We start from the raw sequence: 8,230 nt of genomic DNA on the forward strand, positions 1-8,230 counted from the left end.
GACCAATCAGTTTCCAACTATCAATATGCAAGTGGTTGCAAAATATAATTAAAGGGGCTCTCCAAGACAAAGAAAAATAAAATTACCAGCCATGAGCATTCTGGGTCCAATGCAGAGCTCCCATCTCTGCTCCTTCAGAATTGTGGTGTATCATCTACATACACAGCACCACTTCTGGCCTCAGCGGTGTCCTTAGTCATGTACTGTCCAGGCAAGTTACAATTTCAGTCTGGGAGGGAGGGGGACCTCAACGTCGGACTCCGATATATTTCTTTTACATGGGTACAGTTTTTTCCCAGTCTTGGATAACCCCTTTAAGCTCTGAATTGGTTATGACAATTTGTCTTTGTGTGAAGGGATATACAGTTGCAAAGAAAAGTATGTGAACCCTTTGGAATGATATGGATTTCTGCACAAATTGGTCATAAAAATGTGATCTGATCTTCATCTAAGTCACAACAATAGACAATCACAGTCTGCTTAAACTAATAACACACAAATAATGTTACCATGTTTTTATTGAACACACCATGTAAACATTCACAGTGCAGGTGAAAAAAGTATGTAAACCCCTAGACTAATGACATCTCCAAGAGCTAATTGGAGTGAGGTGTCAGCCAACTGGAGTCTAATCAATGAGATGAGATTGGAGGTGTTGGTTACAGCTTTCCTGCCCTATAAAACACACACAACAGTTCTGGGTTTGCTTTTCAAAAGAAGAATTGCCTGAAGTGAATGATGCCTCGCACAAAAGAGCTCTCAGAAGACCTACGATTAAGAATTGTGGACTTGCATAAAGCTGGAAAAGGTTATAAAAGTATCTCCAAAAGCCTTGCTGTTCATCAGTCCACGCTAAGACAAATTGTCTATAAATGGAGAAAGTTCAGCACTGCTGCTACTCTCCCTAGAAGTAGCCGTCCTGTAAAGATGACTGCAAGAGCACAGCACAGACTGCTCAATGAGGTGAAGAAGAATCCTAGAGTGTCAGCTAAAGACTTACAAAAGTCTCTGGCATATGCTAACATCTCTGTTAGTGAATCTACGATACGTAAAACACTAAACAAGAATGGATTTCATGGGAGGATACCACAGAGGAAGCCACTGCTGTCCAAAAAAATCATTGCTGCACGTTTACAGTTTGCACAAAAGCACCTGGATGTTCCACAGCAGTACTGGCAAAATATTCTGTGGACAGATGAAACCAAAGTTGAGTTGTTTGGAAGAAACACACAACACTATGTGTGGAGAAAAACAGGCACAGCACACCAACATCAAAACCTCATCCCAACTGTGAAGTATGGTGGTGGGGGCATCATGGTTTGGGGCTGCTTTGCTGCGTCAGGGCCTGGACGGATTGCTATTATCGAAGGAAAAATGAATTCCCAAGTTTATAAAGACATTTTGCAGGAGAACGTAAGGCCATCTGTCCAGCAGCTGAAGCTCAACAGAAGATGGGTGTTGCAACAGGACAACGACCCAAAGCATAGAAGTAAATCAACAACAGAATGGCTTAAACAGAAGAAAATATGCCTTCTGGAGTCCTGACCTCAACCCGATTGAGATGCTGTGGCATGACCTCAAGAAAGCGATTCACACCAGACATCCCAAGAATATTGAATATAAGAATATAAAGAGTAATGGTCAAGAATTACTCCTGACCCTTGTGCACGTCTGATCTGCAACTACAGGAAACGTTTGGTTGAAGTTATTGCTGCCAAAGGAGGTTCAACCAGTTATTAAATCCAAAGGTTCATATACTTTTTCCACCTGCACTGTGAATGTTTACATGGTGTGTTCAATAAAAACATGGTAACATTTAATTCTTTGTGTGTTATTAGTTTAAGCAGACTGTGATTGTCTATTGTTGTGACTTAGATGAAGATCAGATCACATTTTATGACCAATTTGTGCAGAAATCCATATCATTCCAAAGGGTTCACGTACTTTTTCTTGCAACTGTATTCCTCTGTTGGTGGTGATGATGACCAAATGTTATACCCTGTATATGTTCTTGTGCATATGACTGTTTAGCACTGTGTATGTTACATTTTACTGTCTACCATGTTACTGTTAAGGAGTGGGCAAAGATTTAGGCTGGGTGACTGTTGGGGCAAACCCTGTTATTTCCACTGGAATGTCCAAGAAGAGCTTAGCATTCCGTAGGTGGGTATGGCAACTTCCAGGGAGACGTGGGGTCAAAAGCCAACAGGGAGGTCAGGAATGAGGAGAGACAGAGAGCACCCTGGAAAGTTTAGCAGCAAGTTGAGCCTGACCAGCAAAAGATACATGGGGTTCAGACCCAGGTCAAGAGAGAAAGACTGTGTGATGATAGTGAAGTACTGCAATACCCGAGCCCTGTTAGAGGCAGTTTATTTGCTCCAGATAGTGTTTCATTGAAACTATTACTGTCTGTGTGAAATTGCACCTCGGTGTGAATATAACCAACAAGTTTTGTGCCTTATGACTGGGTGGTCACCACTGAGAGTCATACCTCTTCTGAGAATAAAGACTTGCATTAGTTCAGAAGCAAATTTGTTTGTGACATTTCTAACGGGGACAGCACCGTACACCGTGCACCCCACTTCTATCATCTTACATTTGTATTAGTTCTTCTTATACATGATCCAGAAATACAAGTGGCATAGAAAGGGAGGAAATGCAGCAAGGACAGAACAGTCGAAAAGAATGAAGGAAGGAAAAATTATGACATATAGCAGGTAGACTGACTATGGTATGAGGGACGTTGGCATATGTGGAAACAATTATTTCCACTCTAATGACTGCTCCTTTCCTTTGGCATGCTATATATAGTATATAGGTTTTAATATGGCAAATGCATCACATACTGATCAATATCTGCACGTAGAGGCTAAATTGAAGCAAATTGACCACCTATTGATGAGAATACTGACCTACAAATATTGTGGCTTGTTCTTAACCATACCATAGCTCCCTTCATGCATTACCGGGCCCAAAATAGTATGTGATCTGAGAATGCATTAAATGGAGTCATTAGTTTCTCCCATCATGTGAATGATTTTTCCTGGGAATAGCTGGCCAGCTGACCTAGTCAACCCAAAAGACAAATCCATGATTGTAATGATGTCGTTGTTCAGTTTGAGTGAAGTGCATAGCCAGCTTTGCACAAGTACTAACTTACCAGTATGTTGAGAAGAAACCGTAGTACTCGAACGAAACCCACACAAACATCAAGAGAGCATACAAATGCCAAAATCCTCAGTCAGGTTCGAGCCAAGGACCCCAGCACTGTGAAGCAAGAATTCCAACTACTGAGCCACCATGCTATTTATTAATATTTGTCCAATAATTATTTTTCTCTCCTTGTCTGGATCAATTCTTCGAAGGTTGTTATCTTGGTTTCGACCAAGAAATTCTAATTTTAGGAAAGGCCAACACACCCAAAACCCAGATCAGAATCTTGACCTGTACCAAATTATTAATAATAATAATAATAATAATAAAAATAATAATCAATTGTCTACTACGTGGAATCAGATTTGTTACAAATTTCACATAAAATTAGTCTGCCAAATGAATCTAAAGTTTTGGTGATTCGCTTCGGACAAATCAGCCTGATCAGCCAATCAGGGGGCAGAATTCAGGTAGGTCCTTTTGCTGGGAACACCAAAGAAGGCCATTCTGTGCTCAACTTGCAACCTGAGAGCATGTGTTTTGGCTATGTCTGAGAAAAAAGCTATTATAGTAATAAGCCAGTAATATACTAGTAGCTGTACTTGGAATACTATAGGGAAATATAAATCCTGCAAACTCATTTTGTTCTGTTTATGGAAAGCCAGTACCCCAATAATACACATTCTGCTGCAAACACTGAGCAATTGCCCCCTCTTCTTTCTAAAAACCTCAGTTTACTATTTGTAATTGGCCATTTTCAGTGCATTTCAGTGTATCAATATACCCGAGTTATAAAACGCAAACTGATATGTTTTAACTAGAGATGAGCGAATTTTTTAAAAGTTTGATTTGTTAAATTTCACCAAAAAATCGCTTTGTGACGAATTACTTCGTCGCAAATCACTTTTTTTGTAAATAGCAGGTGCAATGACTGGGAGCTGCGATATAGCCGCCCCCGTCATTGAACCCTTCAGATGCCACGTTCATACATGATTGCGGCATCTGATTGTAAAATTAACAATAAAAAATGTTTTTTTTATAAAACTTACCGCCTCCATTTGCTCGCGACGGGCCAGCCGCCGCCATCTTTCTTGAAGATCTCGGTCGAAATCCTGTGCGGCGCGAGATTACGTCATCACGCTGGCTGACGTGGTGACGTATGACGTCATCACGCTGGCCAGCGTGATGATGTAATCTGGCGCCTCACAGGATTTCGGCCGAGATCTTCAAGCAAGTTGGAGGCTGGCGGCCTGTCGCGAGCAAATAGAGGAGATAAGTTTGAATTTTTTTGTTTTTATACTATTTCAGGTTAAATCGATTTGCTGACACGAAGCACGAGGAAATTCGGCTTCTAGGAAAATCGAATTTATCCTGAAATTCGGATTGAATTCCACTTCGTGGGATTTAGTTTGTCTCATCTCTAGTTACAGCAAACTGATTTTACTGCAATAATCCGTGTTAGTGAACGCATCATATTACTGCAAGATACAGCGTAGTTACAGCAAAAACATTTTACTACCAAAAATTGCATTACTCTACCCATGTTAGTGAACGCGTTTTACTGCAAAAACTGCATTACTATACCCATGTTAGTGAACGCATTTTACTGCAAAAACTGCATTACTCTACCCATGTTAGTGAACGCGTTTTACTGCAAAAACTGCATTACTATACCCATGTTAGTGAACGCATTTTACTGCAAAAACTGCATTACTCTACCCATTTTAGTGAATGTCTTGTATTACTTCGTGATACCGAGGTAGTGAACGCGTTTTACTGCAAAAAATGCATTAGTATAGCCGTGCTAGTGAAAGCATTGTATTACTGCAAGATAGTGTGTAGTTGCATCAAAAGCATTCATTACCAAAGAAAAACATGGAATTTTCAGCACTCGTCCCAAAAATATAAAAATTCTTTATTTCATCTCAGGACATACAAAAATTTAAAACATCCTGCTTACGCATTTCTGGTGAGAACACTCATAGCATCATCATCAGTTACTGCTTCTCCCGCTAAGACTACTACTACACCTCTCCATGGACAACCATCGATAACAGAATGTGTGGCCAGAAAGTTCACTCAGTGGATTCTGCTGCCTTTAGGGAACTCCTGGCGTGAGGTCAGCCTCGCTGAAAGATCTCTCTGCCAACTTCAACTGGGCAAGGTGGTCAGGGACAATGGCAGAAAAATCGTAGCAGGGCTGCATTGGTGAGGGGGAATAACACATGCTTCCTGATAAATTTAGTCATGGAATGCTTTTTGAAAAGGTACAGTGGCTTGCAGAGGGTGCTGGCCATGTCCAGTATACTGTCCTTGCATCAGCCATTCTTGTGTGACAAGAAACTCCCTCCCGGACTTGCAGTGACATACCTGTCTGCCATTCCGCCACTGAAATTCCACCGTGCATATGCCGGAGCTTCTGTACAAGCAGCGTAAAGCTGTGAATGATTTTGTCATGCACCAGACCGCCTCAGCAGGGAGCATGTGTTTTTTTGAAGTCAGCAGTGGCAGCTCATCAGGGACACATGTCACATAGTCGGGCCCTTCGAAGAGGCCACCAGATTTGTCAGTTGGAACAACTGCAGCATCAGCTATGTCATCCCTCTGATATTTATCTTAGAGCAGACGCACAGTGAAAGAAAAACAGCTGCTGCATCTTACTGACCAACTCGGTAGCTGTTGGGAACCACACGGATAAAGTCTAATGGAAGAGAAAGTGAAAGAGGAAGATGAGGAGCTACCACTGCACCAGACGCAGGAGGTGTTGGTGGTGCAGGAGGACAAGGCTAATAATGATGATGATGACAACACTGTTCTGTTTTACGAATTATCGTAGTGAGGGTCAGAGCAGAAAAGAACTCGGTCCTCGGGCATGCTGGTGAGCAGGGCAAGCTGTATGCTTCCTTGCTTACATACTGACAGGCGCATCTTACTATCAACTAGTCTGATGATTACTGGATAGCCATGCGTTTAAACCAGGTATGCTCAACCTGCAACCCTCCAGCTGTTGCAAAACTACAACTCCCAGCATGCACGAACAGCCTACAGCTATCAGCCTACAGCAGGGCATTGTGGGAGTTGTAGTTATACATAGGGTGACCACATTTCCAAACTGCCATTCAGGGACACCCGCCCCGGCCCCCCCGCACCCATGTCCACTCCCCAAAAAATATGATTTTTGATACTTTTTTTAAAAAATTAAGTCACTTAGTGACAGCGGCGTACTTTGTACTTACGCTGGCAAGTTCATTGCATCGAAGTTATGCTTGAGATTGCTATAAACATAACTGCCTGTGCATTGTTCAGTAATTTGTGATTGTGCCCTGCACACAATCACTGGCTACCTAAAACAGGTCATATTTTTAATGTGTTAGACATCTCTTAATCCCCTTTTATAGAGAGGGGGATCTGTGGATGACACTGCTATGGGGGGGATCTGTGGATGCCACATACCGTATATAGCATCTTATGCTATATGTGTCATCCCCAGATCCACCCCATGACAGTGTCATCCCCATTTCCCCCTCCATAACAGTGTCATCCACAGATCTCCCTCCCTATAACAGTGTCATCCACAGATCTCCCTCCCTATAACAGTGTCATCCACAGATCTCTCTCCCTATAACAGTGTCATCCACAGATCTCCCTCCCCGCCTCTCACAGGAGTGTACATATATAAAAAAAGCATATTTCACATGAACACTTACAGTTACTTGGCTTGGCCCTTGGGGATCTCGGACGCCACTTCAACACTTTGGCCGGGGGCTCGGCGGAGCTGATGTTGTGTTTTATCCTAATGAGAAAGATTTCATAATAAGGATTTGGAGAAGGGGCAGAGGGATAGCAGAGCAGGGAGAGGCTGGTGCTGCTACTAGGGGGTCATACCATGGGGGAGTAATAAAACCCACCATAATGCCCCCCAGTAGAAAGAATTCTCTTTATAATGTGCAAAACATACCCCCTTGTAATGCCCCCAGTTGAGCTAATGTCCCCCATAATGTGCCAGTATAAAATACCCCTATATAGTGCCCCAGTAAATGGCTCCATAGTGCTCCTCTCCCCCCTTCCTGCTAGTGCCCCCCATAATGTACCAGTATAAAATGCCCCATATATCGTGCCCCAGTAGATGCCCTCAGTGTCCCCCATAATTTGCAAGTATAAAATACCCCTTCTTAGTGCCCCCCGTAGATGACTCCATAGTACTCCTGTCTCCCCTTCTCAATAGTACCCACCATAATGTGTCCCAGTATAAAATGCTACTGTACAGAGCCCCCCATATAAAACACCCCTTCTTTGTGGCCTCAGTAGATGCCCCTATAGTGCCCACCAATAATGTGCCAGTAATAAGTGCCCTCAATAACGTGCCACTGCCAGTAACAAGAGCCCCCCAATGTGCCAGTAACAAGAGCCCCATCACGTGCCAGTAATAAGCCCCCCATCACGTGCCAGTAATAAGCCCCCCATCACGTGCCAGTAATAAGCCCCCCATCACGTGCCAGTAATAAGCCCCCCATCACGTGCCAGTAATAAGCCCCCCATCACGTGCCAGTAACAAGAGCCCCATCACGTGCCAGTAATAAGCCCCCCATCACGTGCCAGTAATAAGCCCCCCATCACGTGCCAGTAATAAGCCCCCCATCACGTGCCAGTAATAGGCCCCCCCATTACGTGCCAGTAATAAGCCCCCCCATTACGTGCCAGTAATAAGCCCCCCATTACGTGCCAGTAATAAGCCCCCCATTACGTGTCAGTAATAAGCCCCCCCATTACGTGCCAGCAATAAGCCCCCCATTACGTGCTTGTAATAAGCCCCCCATTACGTGCCAGTATTAAGCCCCCCCATCACTTGCCAGTATTAAGCCCCCCATCATGTGCCAGTATTAAGTCCCCCCATCATCATGTGCCAGTATTAAGCCCCCCCATCATCATGTGCCAGTATTAAGCCCCCCCATCATGTGCCAGTATTAAGCCCCCCCATTGTAATAAGCCCCCCCATTGTAATAAGCCCCTCCATTGTAATAAGTCCCCCCATTGTAATAAGCCCCCCCAATGCCAGTAACACTATTGTAAAAAAAAA

The sequence above is a fragment of the Bufo bufo genome, chromosome 1, assembly GCF_905171765.1.
Source record: "Bufo bufo chromosome 1, aBufBuf1.1, whole genome shotgun sequence".
NCBI classification, from domain to species: Eukaryota; Metazoa; Chordata; class Amphibia; order Anura; family Bufonidae; genus Bufo; species Bufo bufo.